Below are 15,732 nucleotides of genomic sequence, written 5' to 3' on the forward strand. Positions count from 1 at the left end.
GCGCCCCGCGCCCCGCCGCGCGCCCCTCCTCCCGGCTTCGCGCCCAACCTGCCCGCCCGCTTCGCCGCCGCTCTCCCAACCTCCGCGCCCCGCTCCGGTCGCCTCCTCCCCGCCTGCATGCCACGCCACCGCCCCCCCCCTCCGGTCCCGCTGCCAGTTTAACTCCTGAGTGGCCGGAGGCCCCCCTCTCCCTGACGCGCACACGCACCCCGGAGGGAGGAGTTGGGTGCGGCCGATGCTAAGGCTGGAGTCGCTGGGGCCGGGGGTGGTCCTGTGCCTTTGGACGCCAGGCTTGGCTGAGAGAAGGGGGCACGGAGCCCAGATCTGAGGGGAAAGGGGATGGCCCTTCTGATACTGCCTCAGCCTCCTGCAAAGGCCAGGAGGACAGAGGGGGAAATTCAGCAGCTTTTAGAGGACAGGTGCGTCTGGCAGGCATAGCGTGCTCGGAAGACCACATTTTTGCCACCCTCCCAAGTTAACAGCGGACTGAGGAATACAATGAATGGGTTAGAACTTGTTCCCGGGCACAGGCACCTCTCATCCTCAAGAATGAAGTGGAATACCCACCCCGCCCCCCACCAGTTCTCATGCCCTTCCAGCATTGCCCCCTGAGCTGGCAGCTCTGGCATTCTGGAAGATCCCATCATGACCCTAAGTGAAGGATGGCAACCTACACAGGTGTTAGGCAGGAACTGGCAAGTCCGCTCAGGAGCTTGGCTTTGGGGGATGCCTGTTCTGCTGGCTGTGCTATGAACATGGGGAAAGGAGAGCAGGAGCTGATCGGTGCTGGGGCGGGGGGGGGGGGGGGGGGGGGTGCCGGGCTGCTGCCCGGTGCCTTAGCAAAGCTGGGTCACTATTACTGACTGGGGCTTCGTAGAGTGAGTCTTCTGCGGGAAGCAACTGCTTGAGGCCCTTGCCTTGGGGGTGGGGGGCCTTCAGGCTGGATCACTCAGAATGCACACAAGCTCAGCTCCATGATAGGCCACACCCCGCGGCTGGGTTTTGAGCAGCCTGCAGAACCAACCACAGGGGAGTGGGCGAGGGGGAGCCCAAGGTACTGGGAGTCCTGCCGGGAGTGGCATCCATCCAGCCTGTCTTCCTTCTCTCGGGGTTGGAGCTCAATGCCTCCGGTGAGCTGAGCTCGGGACGGAACACCGACGGAGCTTTCTGGTTCTGTCTTTTCCAAGGGCACAGCCAGTGGTAACGCCATGCCTGGAGGCTTTTATAAAGTCAGCTTGAAATTCTGTGTGTTCTGTGTGCACAGAGGGGGTTCTCACTTTCGTCTAGCCAATAAGCAGGTATTAAGTTCCCATTGTACCTCCTAAACCCCCACCCCACCCTCCCACCCTCCACCCCTGCCGTGGGGCATAATGGTCTCAAGGAGCTTAGGAGGATGAGTTGGAGGTATATGAAACAAATTTTAACATTTCGAGGGAATGGAAGTGCCATAGAAATACAGAATGAAAAAGCCATTATTGGCTAGGGTTTATTCATGGAAGGTTTTATGGAGGAGTTGAGATTCAAGCTGAGTCCAGATGGTAGGATAGGATTTGAAGTGACAGAGAAAACAGGGACCAGCAAAGGCAGGAAAGTGGAGACAAGCAGAGTAGAATGGCTTGTGTGGAGGCTAGGGGGCAGGAGGAAATGTATAGAGCTAGTAATAGATGCCAGGCCTTTTCACATATTTCTCTTATTTTCCCTTCTGAGTTGGTTCTCACCCCATTTCACAGACAGGAGCATGGAGGCTCAGAGAGTTTAAGATCTTCAGGCAGAATTTGAACCCTCTTCTAGAAACACACGGTGCCCCTGCTATAACACTATATTGGAGATATGCATGCAGAGTGAGGGCAGCTGGTGAGCCTGAATTGCCAGGCTGAGCAGTTCAGCTATGGCCCAGAGCACAAGAGATTTGGGGTAAAAGAGGCAGGAAGGTGGGAGACCAGAGAAGAGGCTGTGGTAGGAGTGATGGGGAGCGAGCATGGACAGTAAATGCCGTGGGCCTTTGTCAGGAAGACCCGGCAGAGCTCTAACACCGACTAATTGAATGAAAGAGGTCAAAACTTGCCTCCAGGCTTTTGAGCATGAGTGTTTGGGTCCTGTGTCAATTCAGTGGAGCCGCCTCGTCCTCCTAAGGTCAGTGTATTCACAGACTGATCCTGAGAAGGAGGAGAGGTTACCAGTCCTTTATCTCTCAATGACCTGAGCGTTCAATCCAGTGCCCGCCCCCCGCAATATCTCTGCATGCCGCCATGCGTGTCTCAGCTCCTGACCAGACGGTGCGCCTCGGGCGGACTGAGACCGTTCTGCACAGCATCAGGTCAAGACTAGTACCTTACAGCAGATGCTCAATAACCAATTGCTGAAGAATAGATGGGGCAAAAGCACGTGAAGTTTGCCAAGTGGCTGGGTCCTAAGTCACAGATCCTGCAAGACACACAGTGGGTAAGGGATAAGGGAATCATTCCCTGTGGGGAGAGAAGGAGGCAATGTTCTCTTGAGCTGACTCTAAATTTCACATAACCCAATGGGACGGAGCAAAGAGCGTAGGTTTTCGAGCCAGAGGTTTGAAACTATTTATCACTATTTATCAACTTTGTGTGGCTTCAGGAAAAATGCTTAACTTCTCTGAGCTCTAATTCTTTCCTATGTAAAAATATTAATTCAAGGGGTAGCAGTTAATACTTGGTGAGTACCAACATGGAAGGCATGATGCTAAGCACATTTATGCATCAGCTCATTGACAAGTCCACCAACCCTAGGACTCTGGAGGTAGGGGGAGAAACGTTTCACATTTACATAACTTGTAATAATAGAGCTGAGATCTAAACCCAGGGCTATCTGATGGCCGAGTCTAAGCCCTAACTGCCACCTAGCAACACTTCTTCAAGATGAGGGTAGTAACAAGGGTATTCATTCATACTCACAGGACTGTTGCAGGATGTAATGGGTTGTGCACGTCTGGCAGCGAGCATCGTGTCTGGCACATAGCACACCTCAATAAATAAATGGGAGTCTCTCTCTCTCTCTCTCAACCTGGCTCTCATGGTGGCCACTCCGAGCCAGGTACTTTGCTGGGAAAAGATGGGGACTCAGTTCAGTCTTTTGGAAGCTCTTAGATAATTACCAGAGGACTTAATGGCCCTGTTACTGACCTTTTGCACCGTAAGTTTAATCTCTAGGCTTAGCCATGCCTAACTCCCTGCCAGGAAGGCGGGGACGCTGTGACACCCAGAGTGTCTGTGGAGAGAGATGCTGAGTACACGCCCCTACGAGTGATCCCCCTCAGTGCACTTAAAGCAGGGGTCAAACACCAAGCTAGTAGGTATGTAGGCATGCTGTTTGTGCGGTGGGGCAGTGAGGAGAGGGGGGCTCCTCCTGGAACCTGGCAGATGAGCCGAATCAGGGAAGGAAGGCTGGGGGTGTGGTGGCGCCTCCTTCTGTGGGCGTTCCACTGCTGAAGACAGCCTTTGCCCAGCCCCCACCTCCAGAGGCCCTGGATGGGGCCTTTGGAGTCCCCGGGGACTGTTGCACCATCAGCGCTCTAGGTAGGTAGAGAGTGCGGCTCAGAGCGGCGGTCCCTAGGCTTAAGCTTCACCTAGAGCACGTGTACAAATTCCGGCCCCGCTGGTCTTCCTGAGAGCCAGATTCTGCAGTTCTCGGAATCTGCATTTTGGCACACTCTCCAGGTGATTCTGATTCAGGTCAGTAGAGGAACCCTGTTTTGAGACACGCTGACCCAAGGTGCCCATCGCTCTCTGACCGCTCCCTGCTTGGGCTCAGCGAGTACAGAGCCCTGTTCTGACTACTGGGAAACAGTGAAAGGTGAACGCAGGGTCCCTACCGGAAGTGGGTTCGTGGGAAAGTTGATGAAGCTTAAACTTTAGGGTTGCTCACTTGTGGGATGAGGGGAGAAAGCTGGAAAGTTGTAGAGTGTTCTAGGTGGGGAGGAGAGGCCATTTTGCAAATAGGAAGCATTTTTATGTAAGCATTTCTGGTCAGCTGAACGAAGAGACATTAGAAGAAAGGGATCTGAGTTTCTAAACCTTGCGTACATTGCTGTGATCTCTCTAGTTCTAAAGAAATATCACCATTGGATTGAATTTTGTATTGGTTCTTTTTCTTGAGAGACCCCCATGAAACCTGGCTCTTCCCTGGCCCCTGCCTTCAGGGAGCTCCCAGGATCCACAGATACCCTTGGAACACAGAGAACCAGAAGGGCAGGAGGACATTGCAGATGGCAGAGCTGTGTGGAGCTGTGTGGGGTCCTCAGATTCCTGGAAAAGGCACTGCAGGTAAAAATGACGGAGGTTGAATCTGTTTTTGCCCAGAAACAATGTGATAATGGAAATTACACTCCTCACCAAGGTCCTGGTGCCCAACTTTTTATAGGAATAAGTATACATACCATAAACACCATATTTAATCAACTGTAAATGATACACTTGTGCTCTGTTAAATTGAATCTGAGTATACAAAACAGCTAAATCGGGCAATATGGTGACCAAATCCCATTCTGTTTAATTTAATGTATTCAAAAGATTCCCAGGAGAACTGCCATTTTGGGGGGTGCAAGAGGGAGTGGTGGAGAGGATCAGAGAGACTCCCCCTTCCCTCCATATGAAACCTATATAGGCAAGAGGGAGACTCTCAGAGGTCCGAAGCTAGGGGACAAGGTTTCGTACCCCATGGCACATCTGAAAAGAAACCAACCAGGCAGCATCATTTGTGAGTACACCTGGCTGATTCTGATGTGCACGTCTGTAAGTCGAGCGCTGCCTACACACACACCAGGAATGGGGGACATTTAAGAGGGCTTGGGGTGCTTGACATTGGATGAGGCTGATCTGGAATGATCTTCCTGGAGGAATACATTTTTGAGAAGACACTTGAAGGCAGGCGTGCAAAATGGTTAGGTTTCCTGAGAGATTAGCATGAAGGATGTGCAGGACATATTCATTTGATTTTTGACCCACCTCATTGTAACCCACAGTCTGTCAAAAAGACTTTGTCCCTAAGTGTTCATTTCCCACCTCGCATCTACTTCAATATTTTTCAAATTGCAGGTGGAGACCCAGGAGCAGGTTACAATAAGAACTTGTTTTTAAAAATGAAATAGAATAGGAAACAACATACTTCATTAGTACTTTCGTTCAGTGTCATGTAAACATATGTGTGTACTGAGTCACGGTGTTCAGTGTGTTTCTTACCATGGGTCTTTTTTTTTTTTTTGAGGAACTAAAAAAGGAATTTGTTTATTGAGGGCAAGAGGATGCAAGCAATATAAAAATCAAAAGCTTATCTGACTTTTCTTTCTCTGCTTCTCAAATGGGGGTTGGATTTATTTGTACATTTTCTGAGGGTCCCGATCTGCTCATGGAATACTTTATACAGGGGGAAGCTGTGGGACAGATTCCTTAAGAGACCCTTTGGGAGAACTCTCATTGGGCGGGCAGGGGTGTTGCTCAATGTTGCCTATTTCTTTCCCTTCTGCTTCATGTGTATTACAAAACAGTCATTGCATGCGATGGTGAGCCCAGCGATTAGCGAGAAGAAGCTCTGGAAGCCCACTTTGCCATCTCGACACTGGTCTAGGTCCTTCATTATTTTGTCCATGACCCCCAGAGGGTCCTTTTGATTTTCCAAAAATCCAGGGAACCCCTTTTCCATGACTACTCTCAGGTCCTCCTTTGTTAAGTAGCCTTTATCCCCAGCAAACTTGTGAAACGTGAACATCGTGGTTTCCATGGTGTGTTCCATTTGAGATGCATTTTGGTGAGGTCTGTTGAAGCCTTGGCCCAAGGCACGGCGGAGATGATTGGCTGGCTGGGACACACCTTACCATGGGCCTTTATCAAACTTTGGTTATTTATTCCCAAAGCCTGCAAATAAGATACACATGGGGTATCTCACATGTTAAGAATAAAGTATTTACTCAAATCCAGCCTTTTTACTTGGCATTACTTTTGTTGCTTGTCTTCTTTTCCAATCAGACTCTATTCATTTCTGAACATTGCATTTCAGAAGTGGTTCACAGGGCAAAGAAACTGGGACTCCATGTATCCGGATCCTGTCCTTTTCTCTTTGTACTGTCTCTGACCCCTCTATTTTCCTTCTTATTTTCTTTCAGAGAAGGAAGTCTTTATGATCTTACTTCCAATATTTGGATTAATTCCAACATAGCTCTTAGAGCTCACAGGGCTCTCCAAAAAATCATTCCTAAGGTCTGTCCTAGTAGCCACCACCCGGGTCTATTTTTGCTTCCTAAACTCATGCTTCTGAAGCTGGGTGTGCAAAAGAACTAGCTGGGGAACTGATTAAAATGTAGTTTTCTGGATCCCACCTAGTAGCACTAAACTGGGGCTCCTGAACTGCATTTTTGACTAGCTTCCCCAAGTGGTTCTGAGGACCACACTTTAATGACCACTATTAATAAACCATGGAGAAAATTCCACTCTTTCCAGGATTCCCTCATCCCCCCATTCTTCACCCATTCCCTCCTGATTCTGATCACTCTACTCTGTTTCCCTTCTGCAGGAATAGTCTCAGTGTATGCCACTCTATGTTTATTTGCAATCATTTGCACTTTGTCCAAGAAGTTACCTTATCTGGGTATCCCGCCTTCCTACTTAACTTATAAACTCCCCCCAACAAACTGTATCATTCATTACAATTTCCCCAGAGCGCCCGGCAGAAGACCTTGCTCCTGGCAGACTTCCCATAAGCTCTCTGTGCACAGGACAGAATCCTCCCATATAACTCCCTGCCCCTCCGGGCCCCTATCCTCTGGGTGGGGGTTCCCATCCAGGAGTTTTTAGGGCAGGGATAAGTGACTGAGTTGTTCTCCGTATCAAACAGCAATATCGACTGGGTGATTTTGGCTCAGTCTGACTTTGTCCTTTCCATCTCACCTCCATGGGTTTAGGGAAAAGTCAATCGGTAAAAACTAATGAGTCCAGATGACCCCCCTGGGATTGTAGCTTCATCGAGGGCTGTTATATTCTTCAGTTCTAGAAACACATCGAACAGCGAAGGCAGAGGGCTGAACAGCAAGGCTAAAGCAAGAAAGAGGCAAGCTAGTGCCTTTACGGAAGTAGTCGCTCTCAGGAGCTGACCCTGCACTTGCAGGACCCTGAGAGAGAATGCCTTAATACATTTTGGCTCTAGGTGCTTCCCTGCCTCACCTTAGTCCCAGCCCAGTCCCAGCCTAGTTGCAGGCTAAAGCAAGCACCCTGGGCCCTAAGTCCTGACCATCAGGCCTTATAATGGACCAAGGGAGAGAAGGCTGAGGATTGATGGTTCTTCAGGCAGAGGTCAGCCTGGTCCATTTTCCTGCCCTGAGCAGCTGTCCTGCATGATGAGCAGCTTGAGTAAAATTGACACCGAGCCCCTGATTCTGTGCCAGGAGCATTCTGGTCCTTATGAGGCTCACGGAGCCTGGGCTCCCAGCTAGGAGGGCGCCCCAGGTTTTCTGGTGGAAGTCCACTGGATTTGTTTGTTCATTTGTTTGTTTTTTCCTTTCTTCTCCCTCCATAACTCCCCTGCCTCTTGTGGAAAAGAGATCCCACAATCCCGGAGAGCCACTTGTCAAAGGGACTAAACTGTTCACCTTTGGGAATCTCATCTTTAGGTTTTATCCCTATTGCTCCTTCTGCCACAAATCATGTTTCTGCCCATTTTACCCCCAGGGGAGGTGATGAACAGCCTGTCACTGGGTACCAACTTCTCTATGTAGGGACCCTGGGGCCTTTTAGTTCATAAAGTCTTTTTTGTGCTCTTTTTCTTCAGACACTCTAAACTCATCTCCTTTGCTGGGGGTTTTCTTTTCTTTTCTGGAAGAAGAAAAATTATAAGGAGAGGAAAAAGAAAAGCAGGGGGAAGAAGTGAGCTAAGACATAAATTCGTGCCATGTCTCCCTGAGCTGAGGGGGACCAATCTGCCTGAAGGCAGGACATGGGGAGATGGCCCCCCAGATGCTGTGCTCCTTACAGACCAGGACCCTTATCAGAGAATCCAGGAGCTTGGGCCACTTTTGTGTATTTCTGCACAAATAGTTCATGGTCCAATTCCCTTCACGGACCCCAGGCCCCTGCCACTGTTGGGTGGGTCTCGCCCTGGATGCCTGGGTCACAGAGAAGCAGAATTTTCAGCCTCCACATGCGAGGACAGAAAGCTGAGGACCGGGGTCAGGCACTCAGCCCCTCTCCTTCCCTGCCCCCCTGCAATCTCAGGGATGGCTTCCCCACACACTGACTTGGGTGGCTGGAGTGGATGACTAATGCATGTCATTTTCAAGATGCTCTCTCTGCACAGGAAAGTACATTCAGATCCAGGTTTTAATTGTGTGTGATTTTAGCTGAGATGGTGTTAATTTATTTCCTTTGCTACTTCAGCGGTTCTTCATCACGGTGAAATTATCTGGAATGTATCTTTTTTTTTTTTCTTTCTTAAGGACAAAGAGAAGAAGCTGATCTTGCTCTTTTCCCATTGACTGAGGTTTAGAACATTCTAGGGGCTGCCAGATGCTGTTCAGGGAGAGCTTCAGGTTAGAGACCCTATCATCTCCCACTATCTAGTCTCCCTGCCTTCCAACGGCCAGATTTCCCAAAGGGAGTGCTTGATGCGAAGGATCTTTACCACCCAGACAGACTCTTGGGCAAATTGACCAATACAGTGAATTTTTCAGGCAGAGCTGGCCCCAGTTTCCAGAATGAGAGATGCTTTCTTTCTTGGACAACTTGAGAAAAGGGGAACAACCTGACATCTACAAAGGGCTTCTTGGAGGAAAGGGACAGTGTCAATCAAAGAAAGATGGTGCAGGAGGCACCTAAGGCCCCCGACTGGTGCTCTGAAGCTCATGTTACCGGACTTTGGTTGCGAGAGAGGGTCTGTCATGTGGGTAGGGCCAGCATGAATATGATACCCCCTAGAACAACATTGTGTGGTGGTTTTTTCTTCACTCAAACTCTTCCTGTGATGAGCATAAAAATAGCACACATGCCTTCAGAGATTCTGCTGCGTCTTGCCCCAGAATTTTGCCCTCTTCAAGAATGATCCTGCGCTAGCTAAGACCATTTTATCAAGCCTGACTTACTCTAGTTTTTACTATAAAAGTAAAAGAATGTTTATTTTTCAAATGCAGAATTATAGTATCATTTCAAATGTGCTCTTCAATCTCTACTTAAGTTCTAAACTGGAGGTTAAACTTCCCCACCCCTCCCCACTGGAGAATCACTGAATCATTGCTTAGATATCCAGCACAGGAAATCAGAAGAGCATTAACTATGCCAGGCTGGGACTATCCTAGGACACTTTTGTGTCTTGTCATTCTCCCCATCCCGTGAAATCTGCATCTTCTTCGGTCACTCTGGCACATAGTAGGAAATTCAGGAGGTACCTGTTGCATGACTCTTACAGTATTAAATTGTTATCAAGTTCTTGGCACAGGCCTGGTGCTTGACAAGGTGTTCCGTGAGTGTTAGCCATTGTTCCTAAGACCCCCGTCCCCGTGTCCTGGAGTCCACCGTTCTTAAGAAGCTCCAGCTGGTGGAGATGCTTATATTCTTGTTTTTTTTTTTTTAAGAGAAAGATGCTTTATTTATTTTTTAATTTTTTAAAAAAATTTTTTAGGGAAAGAGAGAGAGCATGAGTGGGGGGGGTGGGCAGAAGGAGAGGGAGAGAGAGAATCTTAGGCAGGCTCCACACACAGCGCGGAGCCCAATGTGGGGCTCCGTCCCATGACCCTGAGATCATGACCTGAGCTGAAATCAAGAGTCAGACACCCAGCAGACTGAGCCACCCAGGCACCCCAAAGAGATGCTTATATTCTTTTTTTTTTTTTAAGATTTTATTTATTTATTTGACACAGAGAGAGAGAGAGAGGAATCACAAGCAGGCAGAGTGGCAGGGAGCGGCAGAGGGAGAAGCAGGCTTCCCGCGGAGCAGGGAGCCCGATGTGGGACTCGATCCCAGGACCCTGGGATCGTGACCTGAGCCGAAGGCAGACGCTTAACGACTGAGCCACCCAGGTGCCCCAAAGAGATGCTTATATTCTTAAGGTGCCCTGGGACAGCCCTCAACATCCTCTCATTCTGCAGAACTTAGGTGTGATCTCTAAATGGTTGCCGCTTGTCCAGATACCAGCTTCTTTTGGTGTAGACAGAAGCCCAACACAGTGCTATGCTCAGAGAAGGGCCTCAGCTCATGTCTGTGGAGGGAGAGAGTGAAGGGTCTGGGGCCCTCCCCTGGCAGCCCCTTTGGTCAGGGGAGGCTGGGGCTGGACCACACAGCTCCTTGGTAAATAATTAAGCCTCCCTGGTTGTGTTTTTTGTGTATAGGGCCCTGACTTACCAGCACATGATCATGGCTTGAAAATCATTCTGGTCAGCCCATCTTTCTAGCATGGTTAGGGGTTTATGGGAGGCTAGTATCACTCTGCTGTTCACAATTTGTTTCTGACTTCTCCCTAGATTGCTTTGAATAGCTTTGGAGCTCAGATAGCTCTTCCTTCCAGTTGCCTTTGGTCATTTCCCGGCCATGTCTCCTGCAGCCTCAGTCTTTATAGGGCAATAAGTGTACATTCCTTTCCCAGCCTGCTGTTCCCAGACATGTCTATCTGTCCATTCATCCCCCACCCCCTAACTGCTGTTTCTTAAACACTAAGCATATACTTACTATGTGATCCTGCACTCCCCTTCCTAGGCATGTGTCCCGGCAAAATGAAGACTTGTGTCCACATAAAATCTTGTATGTAAATGCTCGTAGTAGTTTTATGTGTAATAGCCCCAAATGGGAAACAGCCCGAATGTCCTTCAGTGGATGAATGGTTAGAAAAACTGTGGTACATCCATGCCACATGTGGTACATCCATGCCACGAGCCAGCAACAAAAAAAAGGAATGAACTATTGATACATGCAACGGTCTGGTTGGATCTCCAGGGCATTATGCTGAGTGAAAAAAGCCAATTTCAAAAGGTCACATATTTCGTGGTCCCATTTATGTGACATTCTCACAGTGACAAAATTATACAGATGGAGACCAGATTGGTGGTTGCCAGGGTTTGGGGAGGAGGGGTGGTTCAAAATGAGAAGCGGGCTATGGCGTTACTATAAAGGGATAGCACGAGGGATCTTTGTTCTGTTTCTCGATTATAGTGGCGGTTACACGACTTCTACATGTGTGATAGGATTGCATAGAGCCACACGCACGTGCGCACATACAAGTGCACGTGAAACTTGCGTAATCTGCATAAGGTCCGTGGCTTGTCCCAATACCCATCTCCTGGTTTTGGTGTTGGTTTTACAAAAAAAGAACCTTCAGCTTTTGTAAGGGCTAGATTCTCCAATATTAGGAATATAACTAAAATACTTTAGTTCTTCTAACCTACAATGAATCCATTTTCCCAGAATCATTATAATTTCATCGGGGAGCTCTGTGTGTTTCCAGCCTATGCCTCCTCTTGGGGTATTGTATTCTAAGTGGATTATCTACCCTGTGAAGTAAGACTACAAACTTATTTTGTTTATTTGATTAGCCTAAGCCTAATCAGCTTCACCTTCAAGTTTAAGGAAGATTCTGAATTCAATTACCGTAGGACTTGGTTGTGCTGCTGCTTTATTTTGGTGCCAAGTCTCTGAGCCCATGGCGGGCTCCTGGTGATCTGAGGCCCCACCCTGTGGTTGTCGTGGGGTACCTAGTGCTGCCTGCCCTTGGGGGTATCCAGGGGAGGGGGGGGCTGAATGAACCATTCTAAGACTTGATTCATTTAACCTCCCTCACTCCTTCCCCAAGTGAACAATCGCAAGAGCTCTGCTCTCTTACCCCTCCTAAACTTCTGGAGGGGAAAGACAGGGCCTTATTCTGCTCTGGTTACTCTTCATCTCCCTGTGGCTCGTCTAGGCCCATCCCCACCTTTTGCATCCTGATCTGGGGCTCCCAGGATGGTAGACAATCAGCTGGGAGTGAATCTCACCCCCTTTCCTATCTCCTTAGAAACAGACTAGGTTTGCCTGGACAGAGCCCCTCATTTTGTGGGTGAAGACCCTGAGACCCTGCAGTGATTAATGGCAGAGCTGATCTGCAGCCCACCGTAGTCAGCCTCTCTTGGAGAACGAGTTCTGTTCATTTATTTCTGGTTGGCAGCCCTGGTTTGTTAACTGGGGGAGTTTGGGTGACAAGAGATATAGGACTTCATTGGAGCTGACCTGGCAGTAACTTAGAGCCAGCCTTGCTCTGGGCCCCCGCCCACTATTTCCCCTGGGACCAGATCTTCAAAAGGGGCTGATGGGGTGGGGAAAGATCAGGAGGAGGAGAAGCTTCTGGCTCTTCTGGGGGCTCCTTTGCTTTTTGTTGTTCTGGCTTTTTGGAGCACCAGGTTTATACTCTGAAGGATCAGCCCCTTCCACGTCGGGAAGGCTGAGCATTGGACAGTGTGGGCAGGTGGAGTGATGCTGGGGAGTACTGTGGGCAGACTGGACAGCAGTCATCAGTTGGTTAAACAAGCACCCTCCCACCGCCCCAAACCATGCACACATGTACGCATGCACATAGCAGGGGGTTTAAGCATACTTCTTCCTGACTTCCAGGATGGTGAATGATTGAGGACACAAAGGTTAAGACCCATACGACCTGGTGTGAATCTGGACTCTGCCACTTTCTGGCTATGTGACGCAGGTGAGCCTTGTAGATACTCTTAGACTCCATTTCTTCATCTCTAAATAGGGGTAATGAATAGCACCTCTTTCATAGGAATGTCGTAAGTATTAGAAGAGAATATATGTAAAGTACCCAATCTAATCCCTGGTACTTAGTGAGGGTTCAATAAATGTAAGTTATTTTGACAATGCTGATCATGATGATAGTGAATATGAATGTTTTTTCAAAATTCCGTATTTGTGTCCCTCATGTTTCGGCTTAGACACTACTTCCTATAGAAAACCTTGCCTGGCCCCACAAGAATGGATGAAGGGCCCCTCCTCTGGCTCCTCTAGCACCCTAGACTTGTCTACGTTAATATTTTCACCTTGTCTAGTCAGTCTTGCCAGCCAGACTGAGTGTGAGAACAGTGTCCACACCTTGCCCATCTCTCTATCCCCAGGGTTTAGCACAATGCTGGGCAAATAGCAGGTGCTCAAGAAAGATGTGTTGGATGAATGGATGAATGAAAAGATGAATGAGTGAATGCAAAGATGTTACAAGAAGGTGGGACTCAATGTGCCCTCTCCATACTGAGACTAGTCCTACCTCTGGGGCTTTGGGCATTCCATTTCTACCTTCTGGAACGTCTATCCCTACCTTTCCATTTTTCTTGAACGTTCCCATCCTTCAAGGTCCAGTTGGACTTCCTCGCCTCCTCTGTGAAGTCTTCCCTGATTATTCCAACCCGCTGTGACCCCTCCTGGGTTGGAACTCACATGGGATTATTTGGCGTTGATTTGACTGTCGGTTACCTTGTTATATTTATGTCCTCTCTGCCCAAACTCTACGTTCCTAGATGGCAAGGATTTCACCTTCTTCTCTCTATAGCCTCCGTGTAACTTTGTAAGCCTCAGGGGCTCAAGAAATGTGTATGGCTGAGAGTCAGAGGGCTGCGTATGAGGCAGCGGGGCCAGGAGAGCACAGGCAGGACTGGGGGGTGGGCGCCCGCTGGTGCTTCTCCCGCCCCCGTTCTCCAGGCAACCTGGGGCAAGTGACTCATTTTCTTCACCTGTCCTCAAAAGCCAAAGTGCTTACTCAGAGGGTGGATGGGAGGAAGTGCAAGTGGAGTCCTTGCAACGGTCACGTTAAGCCGCCATTACTGCCCTTCCTTCTTCTGGACTCACCCCCCCCCACACACACACACATACTACCATCAACTGAATTCATTCTGTGGGCCTGTGCTTTACATCGTCTTACTCTGACCTTTATGAGAACCCTGTAAGCAACGCATTGGTCCCCTTGTTTGAAACACGAATAAACTAAGATTCAGACATATTAGGTAACTTTTCAAAGGTCACACAGCTAAGAAATGGCAGAACCAGAACTCGAGCCCTGGTCCGATGCCAAATCTGTACATATTACAACATAATTCCAGAAAAAGCATGAAAGTCTAGCCCTGTCCTGCCACTGGCTTGCTCTGTGACCTTTCCCAGCTTCCTTCCCGTGAGGTGCTTGGGCTGGGTGGCCTTTGCCATCACTCCTGACTCTCAAGCTAGAATTTCCTACTCGACTGTGAGCTCCTCGAGGGCAGAGTCAAGAACTCAGTCCAGGCTCCCTCCCCAGCATCTCCCATCCTCCCTGCATTGAGGTGGCCCACATGCTTGTGGAATGACAGACTAGCTGAGTGTGGGGGTGAGTGGGAAGGGGTGCTGGTTGAGAGTGAGGGGGTGTGATGCGTTTGCACCAGTGGAGGGCGGCCTGGCCTGGGCAGGAGAGACAAAGAGCAGGGCTTCTGTGGTCTGTCTCTGTCTGGGTTGAAGAACGTGGACGGGGTGTCGCTTAGGCTGGCAGTTCTACCAGAATCCCAGGTGGGTCTAGGTGAGCTTGTGGTTTGGGTGGCTGTGGAGAGAGGGTGGTCTCGACTCAGAGCTAGAGCTGCCGCTGGTTATCTGCGCTGAACCAGAGCAAACAGGATTCAGCAGTTGAGTTACCGTGACCTATCCTGCTCTCCACAGCTGTCTCTTCTCCAGCCAGGAAGCTCAGCCTCGGGACTCAGCTCTGTGACACGCTCCCGGATGCCCCGGGAGAAGCAATCTCTCTTGCCTGCACTCCTGTGTGTGATTAATGAGAGGCCTTGCCTTGACATTTCTCACCGCAGAAGAGGCCATTTGAGGCCCTCGACATCTAACCAAACACTTGATGTGTTTGAGGCCCACCGGAGAGGAGTGGCTGTCAGAAATAGCCAGCTCCCCTTGCCCCCTTCCCCGGAGCCCAGTGGGAGGGTCCAGAGTGGTTACCAACTGCTCCCTTGGGGTCCCTTACATCTACCACTCAGCCACCTCCTTCATGGGCTTTTGCCCCCTTTCCCTCCCCGAATCATGCTGTTTCGTCCCTCACATACGTATCCATCACCTGCCTGCCATGGGCCCTGCCCAGGAATGACAAGAAGGGGGCCCCAAAGCTCTCTAGGGTATCATTTTATAGAAGACACTATTTCCCACGAGGGAACAGCACAGTCCACTCAAGGGCTAGTCTGGAGGCCATCCGTTATGGACCCTGAGGGCTGTGAGCTGGCAGAGTGATGGCTGGGCTGTCCCTGGGGGGTGAGGGGGGTGGCATGGAGCCCTGGGGTGATGACATTATCACCACCTTCTTCCTGCCAAACATCCTCCTTGGCCCTGGTCCGCTCAGCACCACGGGGAAGCTGGCGAGGGAGCCACACACAGGGCCGAGAGCGGGTCCCAGGTACACTCAGCCAGGAGGCAGCGGGTGGGGGCAGGTCCTCGGTTCCCTCCGGAGGGGGCTGGGGAGCTCTCCACTGAGGTGTTCCAATATGGTTGGTCTCCCCACCAACCTCCTCCAGTGGGCCTCCCGCCCTAACCGGGCCCGGAGGGAGTCACTGTGGAGGGTCTGTAACCGAGGACGTTGGCTCCCCAGCCCCTGAGACAGAGGCCCTGACACAGCAGACAGGCTGGGAGGGCCCAGGCAGAGGGGAGACATTGTTCCTTTGGCTACTTTATTTCTTTGGTTTGTGGCTGTTTGACAACAGCAGTAAAAACAGCTTATAAATTAGGTGCCCGGCTGTAAACTGCAGACAC

At 49.8% G+C, this 15,732-nt stretch overlaps 1 pseudogene; it reads right to left on the minus strand.

Annotated features, from left to right (window-relative positions):
• Window positions 1-5,472: 5,472 nt before the first annotated feature.
• LOC118525258 (protein S100-A10 pseudogene) lies at window positions 5,473-6,914 on the minus strand (annotated as a pseudogene).
• Window positions 6,915-15,732: the final 8,818 nt, after the last annotated feature.

Source organism: Halichoerus grypus, chromosome 7 (assembly GCF_964656455.1).
Source record: "Halichoerus grypus chromosome 7, mHalGry1.hap1.1, whole genome shotgun sequence".
In the NCBI taxonomy this organism is placed as follows: domain Eukaryota; kingdom Metazoa; phylum Chordata; class Mammalia; order Carnivora; family Phocidae; genus Halichoerus; species Halichoerus grypus.